Consider the following 16,329-nt stretch of genomic DNA (forward strand, 5'->3'; position numbering starts at 1 on the left):
AACAAAATAACTGATTTTTTTTTAAAGATTTTTTATTTATTTATTTGAGAGAGAGAATGAGATAGAGAGCGTGAGAGGGGAGAGGGTCAGAGGGAGAAGCAGACTCCCTGCTGAGCAGGGAGCCCGATGCGGGACTTGATCCCGGGACTCCAGAATCACGACCCGAGCCGAAGGCAGTCGCTCAACCAACTGAGCCACCCAGGCGCCCCATAACTGTGATATTTTAAAAGGTAGCAGCCATCTGTGCTATGCTGCCCAGCTGCATATAACGACTTGGTTTTGAAAGCAACCTTCAGAGGTATCTATATATGGTATTTGATAAACTATTTTAAAATTTAATGTATGGTGGAAATATTTCTATGTCAGTGAATATGTACCTACATCATTTAATGCCCACATGGTATTTAACCAATTCCCAGAAATACTGCTTTACTTGGTTCTGATTATAAATATATGTTTATTATAAACATTCTAATATTACAGAAATATACAACATAGATAAGTAAAAGTAGGGCAGAGAGAATGTCGGTTAATTTGGCCCATATTGGGACTTTTCCTTTAAGGGCTAAATAGTAAATATTTTCAGATTTGTGGGTCATATGGTCTCCATTGCAATAAATGAGCGTGGCTGTGTTCCAGTGCAACTTTTATTTACCAAGACAGTCAGCCAACCAGCTGTAGTTTGCCTACGCATGACCTAGCACATTGTTTGATTTTGAACAAAAATGGAATTCTGTGGATACTAGTTTGCAGCTTATCTGTTTTCACTTAATTACTGTGAATATCTTTCCATGTTATTACATATAGGTCTAATTATCCTTTACAATGACTTAATATTGTTTCACTTTATAAATATTCCTTAACCTGCCCCCCCACCCCTGCCCACTTATTTTGTAATGATGTATTATTTGTTGCTAACCTTTTTTGTGTTTGATTCAATGCTGCAATGTATGTATGTACGGTATGAAATATATGTGTAAGTGTGTGGATATTTCGTGTTTGTGTGAATGTTTCCGGAGGGTCGATTTCCTAGAAGTGAAATTTTTTGGTCAAGGATATGCATGTTAAATTTAGTAAACATTTGTGAGATTGTCCTTCAGAATGGCCCCACCAGTATACATTCCTACTACCACTTTCCCACCAGTGTGAAAATGCCAGTTTCTCCACACTGTACCAATTTTATTTAATTTTTAAATGACTTTTGTTTGCTTTTGCATTTCTTTGTTTATAGGAGAGGTTAAAAGATTTTGTTTGTTGGCTATTTGTATTTTTTGTTTGTGTGAATGAATTGTTTGTATCCTTTGCCAATTTTTCTGCTGGGAAATTTCTTAATTGACTGATTATTTATAAAGACATTAATGCTGTTATTATATGTTGCAAATGTTTTCCCTCTGGTTTTAGTTGCCTAATAACTTGTTTTTAAAAATTCATGTATTCTATCATTTTTTTTTTAAGATTTTATTTATTTGACAGAGAGAGACACGAGAGAGGGGATACAAGCAGGGGGAGCGGGAGAGGGAGGAGCAGGCTTCCTGCGGAGCAGGGAGCCCGATGCAGGGCCCGATCCCAGGACCCTGGGATCATGACCTGAGCTGAAGGCAGATGCTTAATGACTGAGCCAGCCAGGCGCCCTGTAGTCTATCATTTTTATTGTTTCATTCTATGCTTAAGATTTTTCCTCCAAAGCTTACACTCTAATATGGTGGGGGTTTTTTGTTTTTACATTTAGGTCTGTAATGTAGTTGAAATTTCTGCTGCAAGCAGTAAGAGATGCAGGTTCTTTTTTCCAAATTAGGTAGCCAATTAGTCTAGATTGATTATTTGAATTCCATCTTTTGCTCCATTAGTTTGACATGGCAATATAAGTTACAATAAAATGAGAATTTTACAAGTTCTGGAGTACTTGAACCTTTAGCCATCTATAGAAACCATTTGCTTCTCATTGCTATACAAAAAAGCTAGTCAATTAAAAACATTTATTGAACAGTCTTCCCATGAGCTATTTAACCTGTTTTTCCAGGTTGGGAGAACAAGCATAAGCTAATTTTTTTTAAAGATTTTATTTATTTGCGAGAGAGAGTGCAAGTGGGCACGAGTTGGGGGAGGGGCAGAGGGAGAAGGAGAGGGAGAAGCAGAGTCTTTGCTGAGCAGGGAGCTGGACTTGGGGCCTGATTCCAGGACCTCGGGATCATGACCTGAGCCCAAGGCAGATGCTTAACCGACTGAGCCACCCAGGCACCCCTAACCTGATTTTTTTTTAAATGCTAGTCTTCAGTGGATTGTTACTATTGCAAAGGTCATAGGCAGATCAGTTCAGCTTTATAGATCACAGTCTGTAAATTTTGAGCAGTAACTTGTGCTTTATCTGTAACATAAACTCATTTCTAACTGCTTTATGTCTTTTTCTCAATGTTCTTAGTCTTCTCTGATGTAATTTTGTTTCTTCCCATGTAACATCTCTTTTGGGTTCTGGGTTTTGTCTAGAACAATGAATTGGGGATACTTGCTCTGAGCTTCACAGTGACTGTTAAGAGGACACTTTGCAGTTGATGCATGGTTTCCTATACTGTTCCTGAATCTGTAGCAATACTAGTGTTTTATCAGTACAGACTTTTTCCCTCCAGAGACTGACCCTACTTTCTTTTAAGAGTTTTGGTTTTCCTGTCTGCCTGTGTGGCTAAACATTTTTAAAAGATGGACTTGAAAAATAGTTTGGGAGAATTAGAGAACAATTAATACTGATATTTAAATGCTTTTCTGCAAATAAGTTAACAAATAGTTGTTCTTCCATATAAGTCTCTAAAAAATTCCCTTTAGACATGGAGGTTAAGGGGCGCCTGGTTGGCTCAGTCAGTTAAGTGTCTGCCTTCAGCTCAGGTCATGATCCCAGGGTCCTGGAATTGAGCCCCGCATTGGGCTCCCTGCTCTGCAGGAAACCTGCTTCTCCCTCTCCTACTCCCCCTGCTTGTGTTCCCTCTTTCACTGTGTCTCTCTCTGTCAAATAAATAAATAAAATCTTAAAAAAAAAAAGAAATGGAGGTTAAATTTTCTTAATTGAATCAATTTTTTCAAATATGTAAGCTATTATATAAGTAGTGAATGGAAACAGTGCTATAAACATTTTCAGAAAACAAGCTGCTACAGAATCCTTTTTTTAAAGATTTTATTTGAGAGAGAAAGCATACAAATGGGGGTAGGGATAGAGGGAGGGGGAGAAGCAGACTCTCCACTGAGTATGGAGCCTGATGCAGGGCTGGATCCCAGGACCCAGAGATGATGACCTGAGCTGAAGGTAGACGCTTAATTGACTGAGCCACCGAGGCGCCCCTAGAGAATATCTTTTTTTTTTTTTAAGATTTTATTTATTTACTTGACAGAGAGAGGGAACACAAGCAGGGGGAGTGGAGGAGGGAGAAGCAGGCTTCCCACTGAGCAGGGAGCCCGATGCAGGGCTCAATCCCAGGACCCTGGGATCATGACTGGAGCCAAAGGCAGATACCCAACGACTGAGCCACCCAGGCAGCCCTAGAGAATATCTTTTAAGGTTGAAGAAAACCAATTAAAAAAAATTACCTAAACTAGGGACTTTGAGAAGATGGGGATCCCTTCTTTCCCTGCTCCTATGCTATCCATCTTTGCCTTTTCCCATTTAAGTACAACTGAAAACTCTGGACGTTTTTTTTTTAAAGATTTTATTTATCTGACAGAGCGATATAGTGAGAGAGGGAACACAAGCAGGGGGAGTGGGAGAGGGAGAAGCAGCCTTCCTGCGGAGCAGGGAGCCAATGTGGGGCTCAATCCCAGGACCCTGGGATTGTGACCTGAGCTGAAGGCAGATACTTAATGACTGGGCCACCCAGGCGCCCCAACTCTGGACATTTTATATAAAACAAGCATAAGGATCTAGAAGAGAAAAAGTCAGACTGGCTAGGGACCTCAAGACAGTGGTATGATCCCAATTTGTTTTTTTAAGATTTTATTTATTTATTAGAGTGAGAGAGAGTGCAAGAGTTGGGGGGGGGGGAAGCAGGCTCCCCCCTGAGCAGAGAGCCCGATGTGGGGCTTGATCCCATGACTCTGGGATCATGACCTGAGCCAAAGGCAGACACTTAACCAGCTGAGCCACCCAGGCACCCCTGTTTTGTTTTGTTTTAACCTCATACATTCCAGACTTAGAGCTGAAGAAGCCAGTAACCTCCCCAATAGAAACCTGTTCTTGTAGCCAAGAAAGGGGCAGCCTGGCAAGACAGAAAACTTTTAGACAATAACAATTCTCCAGCCAGACATCACAGAAAAATATTGTGGCTGCACCACTACCTGCATGATCAAAGGCCAAATGGGGAGCCTACATTTCCACCCTGGTGATGCTATAATGAGGCATCCAAATCCCCCACCTTCATGGTACCACTGGAGACCACATGGGGAGCCAGGACTTCCATGCCCACCTGGCAGTAGTGAGGTGCCCATCCCACACTCTCTGGGGTGATGTCAGAGGAGTCTTAATGGAGAGTCAGGACTTTCACTATTGCCCAGGGGTAGGGAGGCCATCCCCACCACAGTATCAGTGAAGAGTACTTCGGGACCTGGAACTCCTACCTCCATTCAGCAGTGATGAGGAGCTCACTACCCTCAGGTGACAATGGAGGCTAAATGGGGAACTTAGGCTTCTTCCACCAGGCAGTAGTAAGGGGGTACCCCTCTGCCCTGCCACAGTAGTTATCAGAAAACTATCTAATACAGGAGGTTTAAATAAGATCCAGTTTATCTCATAAACTAATATGTAAGTGTCCAGGTTTCAAATAAAAATCATTTGTCCTAACAAGAATTGGTTAAATCTCTAACTGAATGAGAGAGACAATCATTGGCAGGTGTTAGAATTATCTGAAAAAGATTTTAAAGCAGTCATTAAAAATGCTCCAATGAGGAATTAATGAACATAGAGCACATGAAAAAATAGCCTCAACAAAGGAATAGAAAGTCTCAGGATATAAATAGAACATATAAAGAAAAACCAAATGGAAGTTTTTGAACTGGAAAGTACAGTAATTGAAATAAAAAGCTCAGCAGATTGACTTAACAGAATGGAAATGAAAGAATCAGTGAACTGGAATATAGAACAATATAATTACCCAATCTGAACAAGAGAAAAAATAGACTTGGAAAAAATCCCCAGAGATTTAGAAACCTGTGGGACTATAACAAAAGATGTAACATTTGTGTCATTGGTGTTTTGGAAGGAGAGGAGAATAAGGGCAGAGCTGGAAAAGTACTCAAAAAAATAATGGTTGCAAAATTCCTAAATTTGGTGAGACGTAGACCTTATATTTAAGAAGCTGAGTGAACCCTAAGTAGGGTAAGCCCCCAAATCCATGTCAAGATATATCATAATTAAACTTTGAAAACTTAGAGAGCAACTAGAAAAAAAATCTTAAATGCAACTGGAGGGGAAAAAAAATGACACCTTCTAGTGGAAAAATAATTCAAATAACAGTGCATTTCTCATCAGAAACCACTGAGGCCTGAAGGAAGTGACAAAATATTCTTAAGGTGCTGGAAGGAAAGAACTAGTCATACAGAATTCTAGGGACTCCTGGCTGGCTCAGTCAGAAGAGCATGAGACTCTTAATCTTAGGGTGGTGAGTTCGAGCCCCATGTTGAGTGTAGAGATTACTTAAATAAATAAATATTTAAAAAAATACAGAATTCGATACCCAATGAAAATATCCCTTAGGAATGAAAGGGATATCAAAACCTTCCCAGACGAAGGAAAAGATTAGCAGACCTACTCTAAGAGATGGCTAAAGGAAGTACTCTAAACAAAAAATAAAAGGAACCTTGGAACTGTCAGGAAGGAAAACAGAACAGAGCAAATAAAAATAAGGGTAATTTAGGGTGCCTGGGTGGCTCAGTTGGTTAAGCGACTGCCTTCGGCTCAGGTCATGATCCTGGAGTCCCGGGATCGAGTCCCACATCGGGGTCCCTGCTCAGCGGGGAGTCTGCTTCTCCCTCTGACCCTCTTCCCTCTCGTGCTCTCTCTCTCATTCTCTCTCTCTCAAATAAATAAAATCTTAAAAAAAAATAAGGGTAATTCAGTAGGTTTCTCTTGAGTTTTCTAAACTATGATGATTGAAGCCGAAATTGTAACGTGGATGTGATTCTAAATGTATGTAAAGGAAATATTTAAGGCAATATAAATGGAATAGGGTAAAAGGATGGTATATTAGGGTTTTCCAGAGCAGAGAGAGAGATTGATGGACTTTAAGAAATTGGCTTATACAATTGTGAGGGCTGGAAAGTCAAAATCTGCAGGATAGGCTGATAGGCTGAAAATTCTGGCTGGAGTTGACATTACAGTCCTGAGTTTGAAGGCAGTCAGTCTGGAGGCAGAATTCCTTCCTATTCTAGGAACCTCAGTCTTCTTTCTTAAGGTCGTCAGCTGGTTGAATGAGGTCCAGTCATATTATATTGAGAAGTGATGTGAATCACATCTTAAAAATGCCTTCACAATAACATGTAGATTGGTGTATTGTCTAGGCACTATATAGCCTAGCCAAGCTGACATAAAATGCATCATCAGTGGTAAAGAGAGGTTAAGCTTATGTATTTCACTCAAGTAAAATCATTGTGATAAATTATGTATATGCTGTAATATCTAGAACAACCACTAAAACTTTACAAAAAGATACATTCAGAAACACTACTGATAAACCAAAAACAGAATTCTAAAAAATATTCCAAATAACCTACAAGAAAGCAGGAAACAGAAAACAGGGAAGTTAAAAACAGAACAAATAAAACAAAAAATTAAATGGCAGACTTAAGTCCTGATATATAACAATTACATTAAACATGTGTTTTTTTTTTTTAAAGATTTTTATTTATTTGAGAGAGTGAGAGCAAGAGAGATCATAGAGGGAGAGGGAGAAGCAGACTCACCACTGAGCAGGGAGCCCGATGTGGGGCTCGATCCCAGGACCCTGAGATCATGACCTGAGTTGAAGGCAGATGCTTAACCGACTGAGCCACCCAGGTGCCCCTAAATATAAATATTCTAAATATACCAGTTAAAAGACATTGGCAGACTGGATTAGGAAATGTGGCCCAAGTATGTGCTTTCTGCAAGAAACTCATTTCAAGTTTAATAATATTGGCTGGCTGAAAGTAAAAGGATGGAAAAAGATATATCATGCAAACATTAATCAAAGGGAAGTAGGAGGGGTTCCATTAATATCAGATAAAGCAGACTTAGAGCAAAGAAAACTAGCAAAGTCAGAGAAGGACATTGTATAATCATAGAAGGGTCAAACCACCCAGAAGAAATAACAATCCTAATTTGTATCTACAAAGTGGTAGAATTAAAAGAAATAGGTAAATCCACAATTATAATTGAGACCTTAAACAGGAACCCGCTCTCAGGAACTGATAGAACTACTTAGAAAATCTGCAAAGATATAGAAGATCTGAAGAATACAATCTAACCAATGAGATCTTATACATATAGAAGTTCCGTCAACAGCAGAACATACTTGTTTTTTTGAGTCCATCGAGTAGTTACCAAAATAGATCACATGGGCCATAAAACAAACCTCAATCCATTTAAAATAATTAAAATTATACAGAGTGTGTTCTCTGACCACAATGAACTCAAACTAGAAATCAGTAACAGGGAAAATCTCCAAGTAATTGGAAACTAAACAACACATTTCTAAATCTATGGATCAAAGAAGTCTGAAGGGAGATTTAAAAAATAGTTTGAACTAAATAAAAATGAAAATACAATATAAAAATTGTGGGAGCTCTGGGGCACCTGGGTGGCTCAGTTGTTGAGCGTCTGCCTTGGGCTTGGGTAATGGTCCCAGGGTCCTGGGATCGAGCCTTGCATCGGGCTCCCTGCTCAGCTGGAGGCCTGCTTCTCCCTCTCCCACTCCCCCTGCTTGTGTTCCCTCTCTTGCTGTCTCTCTCTCTGTCAAACAAATAAAATCTTAAAAAAAATTGTGGGAGCTCTATAACTATTAGGGACATTTAATTTATAGCTTAAGAACTCCCCAAAAAGAAATCTCTAGGCCCAGATGGCTTCACTAGATAATTCTAACAGAGGTTTAAATAGGAATATCAATTCCACACAGTCAAGTAGGTATTACTATGAAAGGGTAACAGGGATTTTTGTGGTGATAGAAATATTCTGCATTTTCGACTGTATTGATGTCAGTATTCTGGTTGTAATGTTGTATATAGTTTTTTAAGATGTTACTATTGCGGGAAACTGGGTAAAGGTGCAGGAATTTCTGTATTACTTCTTACAACTATAAATCTACAATTATCTCAAAGTAGAAAAGTTATGTACCATTAAAAAGGCAAACCAAACCTCTAAAATGAGTAGTTTTTATATCCTAAATATGTTAAAGGAAAGTTAATTTCAGAATTCCTGTTAGAAGTGATTTTGATGTGGCTATTTAAAATGTAGCTTATTTATGATATATATCATTTAGTTAAGTTCATTTTCCAGCTTTTCTTTTCTCATTTAAGAAAAATTAGGCTTATTTTATGTCCCTTGGCATTTAATTTGTATTTATTTATTTAGTTAAAAGGATTTTATTTATTTATTTGACAGAGAGAGACACAGCAAGAGAGGGAACACGAGCAGGGGGAGTGGGAGAGGGAGAAGCAGGCTTCCCGCTGAGCAGGGAGCCTGATGCGGGGCTCGATCCCAGAATCCTGGGATCATGACCTGAGCCGAAGGCAGACGCTTAACGACTGAGCCACCCAGGCGCCCCTTAATTTGTATTTAAAATTTGACAGGAACATATCTGGATTCATTCATGAGGTCTAAACATTGTGTCTTGCACTCTGAAGTAAAGAAGTAATAAAATTTTCATTGAATGACTCGGTGCGAGAAGGTGGTCGTATTAGAAATGTAAAAGATTAAACAATGTACATTTAATTGTAGAGTTTATGAGGTTTTTGAAACCGCTTTTACCTAACAGTGCTGTCTTTGTTCAATTTAAATTAGTTCATGTTTCTTAGGAAGCAGTCTTTTTTTTTTTTTTTTTTTTGCTAGTAGCTTCATAATAAACTTTATAGTAGGTAATTCACTTTGATAATTAACAAGTGACTTCTAAGCTTGCTTTCTTGTACCATTAAGCTGATGTTACTGGTGGTAAAAGATCAATTTGAATTTGAAAAAATATTTTTTAAAGATTTTATTTATTTATTTGACAGAGAGACACAGCGAGAGCAGGAATACAAGCAGGGGGAGTGGAAGAGTGAGAGGCAGGGAGCCCAACATGGGGCTCGATCCCAGGACCCTGGGATCATGACCTGAGCCCAAGGCAGATGCCTAACGACTGAGCCATCCCTGAATTTGAAAAATATTAATAAGGCAAAGTTTTTGATTTATATGATATATTAAATACTTTTATTTTCATTAGTCATTTTGAATTTTACTACATTTTATTCCTTTTTTTGTGTACATATGTGGTTATCTTTATTTATATCTGCCTCTCTTCTATATAACAGATTTGAGGCAGCTCATAAGGATACTAACAGCAAAACCTATTGAGATATAAATAAGAGTAAAATCAAAGCAGAGAGACATAAGTATGGGGTTCCCGAAGGCATGGATACTTGCTGTTTGTGCTGGTCCTGTGCCTGGCTGCCTTCAGATTTGTTACTTACCTTTTCTCTCTTCTGTTTTGTATCTCAAGGGAGGTGATTTGAGTAGGTAGTGTTTCCCAAGTTCCCAAATCAGCGAGCTTCTGCCCGGGTTCAGCCAATGAGGGGCATTGGCAGGAGTTTGGAAAGTAGGAGGAAGGGAAAGGCTAGGGTATTTTTCTCGCTCCCTGTCTGCCTCCCTTACTGCCTCCCTCTCTTTCCTAGCTCCAGCTTCTCCTAGACTGCCTGCCTTGGCTTTGTTTTCCACTGGGTGGCCTGGGACTTGGGCTCTGGTTACGTCACTGCTTTCTCCCTGTGTTTCATAGGCCTTGGTATGATAGTGGCTTCCTGCTGTGCCTCACAGTCCCTGATTATGTTTAGTGTAGTTAAAATCTTTTTATATGCAATATTTTTAGTATATTTAATAGCATTATATTCTCCTTTTGGTTTTTGTGTACAGTGAAATAATTGGGCTAGGTATAATTTTGATGGTATCTATGTCTTTGTTACAGCTCATTTTTTTCTTTCTTTCCTTTTCCCCCACCTTAAACTATTTGATTTCTTCTTCCAGAATAGGGAAGCTTAAAGCAGAAACAGAACAGCCTTAAAGGCTTTATTTCCAGGGCACCTGGGTGGCTCATTTGGTTAAGCATCTGACGTCCAGGTCATGATCTTGGGGTCCTGGGATCGAGTCCCACATAGGGCATAGGGCTCCATACTCAGTGGGGAGTCTGCATCTCCATTGCCCTCTGCCCCTCCCCTGCCTGTGCTCTCTCTCTAATAAATAACTAAAATCTTGTAAAAAAAAGCGTTTTATTTCCTAAATCTGATCCTTTACATCAATCTCAACAATGATATCACCTACCAAACAGATGAGTCAGACATTCAGCAAATGTTTATTTCAAACATTTGTTGAGTGTCCACTGTGTGATAAGTATCAAAATTGTGACCCGAGAGTAAAAGGATGGCTATGATACTGCTTTCAAGTAGCTCTTAGGGGTCCTGAAAAGGGGCAGGAAAGGAGTTAGTAATAAGCCAGTACCTTCAGTGATAGGGCTTTATGGATGAGTACTGTGGACTCCCCTATAATATAAACATGTACTTCCCATAAATATGTAATCCCATCAGATGTAAACATAAAATTATATTGTGAATTTTAGAGAAAGGGAATTTTGGTATATTCAAAAGAATCCCAGGTTCAGGAAACAGTAGTTTCATTTTTGTCAACTGATTTTATGTCATGGAGCAAAATGGTTGAAATCTGAGTTTTTTTAATGTTTTATTAAAACAGTTGATTTTAGGGGTGCCTCGGTGGCTCAGCGGGTTAAGCCTCTGACTCTTGATTTCAGCTCAGGCTATGATCTCAGGCTTGTGAGATTGAGCCCTGTGTTAGGCTCTGTGCTGGGCGTGGAGCCTGCTTGAGATTCTCTTTCCCTTTCACCCTCCCCACTTCACCAGCGCGCACCTGTGCACTCTCTCTCTCTCCCTCTCTCTCTCTCTCAAAAAACAACCCCAGTTGATCTTAGAATATTTGGAAGGCTTCATTTAACAATTTAGGACATTATTAAAGTAAAATTACCAAATAGTTGTTTTGCATTAGTTCTACCTTTTCCTTTGTTATTAAACCATAATTCTAATCAATGATTAGGCTGTACCTTTGTAATTCAGGTCACACCTCAGCTTGGTGTCAAACATCCTGGGGCTTTAGCTTCATTTTATATTAACATGCTGATCGACAACCCCCGCCCCCACCCCAGTCTGTTCTATCTAGACCTTTCTGGCCCATGTTGCTACCTCTTCAGATATACAGGATGTAACCCCCAGGGAAAACAGATCCTTTAGTCTTGTTGCTGAAAGATTTTTAAGAAATATTTAAATCTCTCCTGTTTATCTAATACTATTGTAACTCTTGATTGGAAGATCTTAATAAAGAAATGTCTCTTCTTCCTGATCTTTTATTTTGAAAATTTTCAATCTACAGAAAATTAGGTCAAATTATATAATAAACATCCTGTATCTTTCATCTGTCCTCACCATTTGCTAAAAACTTTTCTACATTTGTTTTTATCTTTCCTTCTCTATACGGATGTATATGCTCTTTGGGGTACAGTTAGACATTTCATCCCTAAATGCTTCTTGTCACAGGATTTTTCTTATACTTTTTTTTTCTTATACATTTCCACCAAATTAGAATATGTCAGTTCTCATGATGAATGACGCCAGAAGATACACTTCTTGGAAAGTCTCATTCTTCCATGCTTAGACTTCCTCCAAATAAAGTTTTCACCTCACTTTATATTACATTGATTTCTTGTTTTATTTTTAATAAATAGTTTCTAATTTTTTGTTTTATTTTATAATAAGCATTTTCTTATCACCCTCTAACACCACCCACCACCACTACTCTTATTACTCCTTTTGGATATTTTTTCACTTTTTAAACACTATGATAAATATAACATTAAATTTGACATTTTAATCATTTTTATTTTTTTATTTTTTTTAAAGATTTATTCATTTATTTTGAGAGAGTGAGAATGAGAGAGAGAGAGAGAGAGTACATGAGAGCAGGGAGGGTTAGAGGGAGAAGCAGGCCCCCCGCCGAGCAGGGAGCCCAACGCGGAACTTGATCCCGGGACTCCAGGATCGTGACCTGAGCCGAAGGCAGTTGCTTAACCAACTGAGCCACCCAGGCGCCCCCATTTTAATCATTTTTAAAGTATATAGTTCAGTGGTGTTAATTATAGTTACAGTGTTGTACAACCATTACTATTAACTTTATAAACCTTGCATCACTCTAAACATGAAACTAACCATTAAGCAAGAACTTGCCCTTTCCCCATTTCCTTGGTCTTTGGTAAACTCTAATCTACTTTCTGTCTTTATGAATGTGTCTATTCTAGGTAGTTCACATAAGTGGAACCATATATTTGTCCCTTCTTGTGTGTGGCTTATTTCACTTTGTATAATGTATTTAAATCCATCCATATTGTAGCATGTCTCAGAACATCATCCCTTTTGGAGCACTTGAGTGGCTCAGTCAGTTAAGTGTCTGACTCTTGATTTTGGCTTAGGTCATTATCTCAGGGTTGTGAAATGGAGCCCTGCATGGGGCTCTAAGCTGGGTGTGGAGCCTGCTTAAGATTCTCTCTCCTGGGGCGCCTGGGTGGCTCAGTTGGTTAAGCGACTGCCTTCGGCTCAGGTCATGATCCTGGAGTCCCGGGATCGAGTCCCACATCGGGCTCCCTGCTCGGCAGAGAGTCTGCTTCTCCCTCTGACCCTCTTCCCTTTTGTGCTCTCTATCTCTCATTCTCTCTCTCTCAAATAAATAAATAAAATCTTAAAAAAAATTCTCTCTCCCTCTTCCCCTCCCCCATCTAAAAAAGAACATCTTCCACCAAATAATATTCCATTGCATGCATATACCACATTTTGTCAATCTCTTCATCTATTGGTGGACACTTGGGTTGTTTCCACCTTTGGGCTATTGTGAATATTGGTGTACCAGTATCTCTGAGTCTCTTTTCAATTTGGGGGAATGTATACAAACCTAGGAGTGGAATTCCAGGGTCATGTGGTAGTTTTACGTTTAGCTTTTTGAGGAACTGCCAAACTGTTTTCTACAGTGGTTGCACCATTGTATATTCACACCAGCAGTGTATGAGAGTTCCAGTTTCTCCATATCTTACCAATGCTTATTTTCTCCTAAAAATTTTTTGTTGTTGTTGAAGCATAATTAACAGTGTTATTATATTAGTTTTAGGTGTATCAAGATAAGTGTACTCTTAATCCTCTTTTATCTGTTTTACCCATCTCCCCTACATACCACCCCTCTGGCAACCACCAGTTCTCTGTATTTGCGAATCTATTTTTTTGTCTCTTTTTTTCTTTGTTCATTTGTTTTGTTTCTTAAATTCTACATAGGAATGAAATCATATGGTATTTGTGTTTTTCTGTCTGACTTATTTCACTTAGCATTATATTCTCTATCTCCATCCATGTTGTTGCAGATGGCAAGATTTCATTCCTTCTTATGGCTGAGTAATATTCCATTGTATATATAATACATCTACTTTACCCATTCATCTATGGATGGACACTTGGGTTGCTTCCATATCTTGGCTATTATAAGTAATGCTGCAGTAAACATAGGGGTGCTTGTATCTTTTCAAATTAATGTTTTTGTTTTCTTTGGGTAAATACCCAGTAGTGGAATTAACTGAATTATATGGTAATTCTATTTTTAGTGTTTTGAGGAACCTCCATACTATTTTCCACAGTGGCTGCACCAATTTGCATTCCCACTAATAGTGTATGAGGGTTCCTTTTTCTCTCCCTCCTCGCTAACACTTGTTATTTCTTGCTTTGAGTTTAGCTATTCTGACAGTGTAAGGGGATATCTCATTGTGGGTTTTTTTTTAAATCTAAATTTAAAAAGTTTTAAAGATTTTATTTATTTGAGGGAAAGAGAGAGAGAGATAGCATGAGCAGTGGGGAGAGGGAGAAGCAGGCTCCCTGCTGAGCAGGGATCCCGACGCAGGTCTCCATCTCAGGACCCCCGGATCATGACCTGAGCTGAAGACAGATGCTTAACTGACTGAGCCACCCAGGCAGGCACCCCTCTCATTGTGTGTGTGTGTGTGTGTGTGTGTGTGTGTGTTTTAAGATTTAATTTATTTATTTGACAGAGAGACAGAGAGAGAGGGAACACAGCAGGGGGAGTGGGAGAGGGAGAAGCAGGCTTCCCATGGAGCAGGGAGCCCGATGCGGGGCTTGATCCCAGGACCCTGGGATCATGACCCCAGCCTAAGGCAGACGCTTAACGACTGAGCCACCCAGGTGCCCCTCATTGTGGTTTTGATTTGCATTCATTTCCCTGATGATAAGTGATGTTGAGCATCTTTTCATGTATCTGTTGGCCATCTGTATGTCTTCTTTGGAAAAATGTCTATAATGGTCCTCTGCCCATTTTTAATCATATTATTATTATTATTTTGGTGTTGAGTTGTACAAGTTCTTTATATATTGTGGATATTTTGGTGTAGTCCCAATACTTTAATTTTGCTTTTGTTTCCCTTGCCAGAGAAGACCTATCTAGAAAAATGTTTCTATGGCCAATGTCAAAAAAGTACTGCTTATGTTTTCTTGTAGGAATTTAGGTCTCACATTTAGGTTTTAATCCCTGTTGAGTTTATTTTTGTGTATGATGTTAGAAAATGGTTCAATTTCATTCTTTTGCATGAAGCTGTCCAGTTTTCCCAGCACCATTTGTTGAAGACACTATCTTTTTCCTTTTTTTTTTTTTAAGATTTATTTATTTGAGAGGAGAATGAGATAGAGAGAGAGAGCATGAGAGGGGGGAGGGTCAGAGGGAGACGCAGACTCCCTGCTGAGCAGGGAGCCTGATGCGGGACTTGATCCCTGGACTCCAGGATCATGACCTGAGCTGAAGGCAGTCGCTTAACCAATTGAGCCACCCAGGTGCCTGACACTATCTTTTTCCTATTGTGTATTCTTGCCTCCTTTGTCATGGATTAATTGACCATATAAGCACAGGTTTATTTCTGGAGTCTATCTGTTGCATTGAGCTATGTTTTTATTTTTGTTCCAGTACCATACTGTTTTTCCCTTTCTTTGATTATAGCCATCCTGTTAGGTTGAAGTGGTATCTCATTGTGATGTCGGGCATCTTTTCTTGTGCTTATTATTGATTTGCATATCTTATTTGGGGAAATGTCTATTCAAGTCCTTTGCTCATTTAAAAACTTGGGTCCTTTTGTTGTTTAAGGGTTTTTTAGATGTTTTTGAGAGTAAACCCTTGTCAGATACATGATTTGCAAATATTGTCTTCCATTCTGCTTGTTATTTTCGCTTTCTGGATAATGTTTTTTGATGCCCAAAAGTTTTAAATTTTGATGAAATCCAATTTATGTTTTTTATTTTGCTTGTGCTTTTTCTCTTTGTAACAGAACCATCAGCAAACAATTGTTAGATGTTTGTTAGAGCTAGAGTTGCTTTTTTGGTTCGGGATCAGCAAAAAATAACAGTATTAGTTGCCACTTACTGAGTACCTCATATATACTAGGTACCTTTGGGAAGCCTGAAAAAATAATTCTAAGGAAGAGTCATAATTTCATTCTTTCCAGGTAAATCCTATTGAAACCCCTTAACCTCTCAAAGAGGTATAAACTTCCCTGTCATTCTGGAAGAAATTTAAGTCAGTACCACTGCTAGTATCTCTGTTGCACTAATCAGTTTCCTGGCATCTGCCCTGAATCCAAGGCTCTGCCACTCACACACATACTTCAGCTTCTGGAGGATCCAGGTTTCTTGTTTCTGCATTTCATTGAATTTCTTACTTAGCGCACCTGGTTTTTTACCTTACCTACCTTGTCCACAGTCATCTTTACAAACTGCTTAAGAAACTCAAGGTAAATGGGGTTCCTTACAGAGGGAATACAGTTTTGAAACAGACTTTAAATGTGTTTTATTGCACTAGGAAAGTGAGTTTCACATTTATAACTCTGAAATTCCTTTAGGAAGCTCTGTATGTGATGCTATTGATTAAAATAATTAGGTTTTTCCAATGTGTAGTGTGAGTGCCTTGTCTCTAGTATATTTTCTGATGACTTAGTAATGTTTCAGTTCCCCCCCAAACTAGGAAAACACAAATATAAA

The 16,329-nt window shown here is 38.9% G+C and overlaps 1 protein-coding gene across 7 annotated transcripts in view; it reads left to right on the top strand.

The window, feature by feature from the left end:
* The window catches only part of CCDC126 (coiled-coil domain containing 126), a 113,606-nt gene that overhangs the window by 95,420 nt on the left and 1,857 nt on the right, over nucleotides 1-16,329 (top strand). The gene's annotated exons all lie outside the window — the stretch shown is intronic.

Source organism: Callorhinus ursinus, unplaced genomic scaffold, assembly GCF_003265705.2.
Source record: "Callorhinus ursinus isolate GAN/ISIS: 27379988/994484 unplaced genomic scaffold, GSC_fseal_2.0 scaffold12, whole genome shotgun sequence".
Lineage (NCBI taxonomy): Eukaryota > Metazoa > Chordata > Mammalia > Carnivora > Otariidae > Callorhinus > Callorhinus ursinus.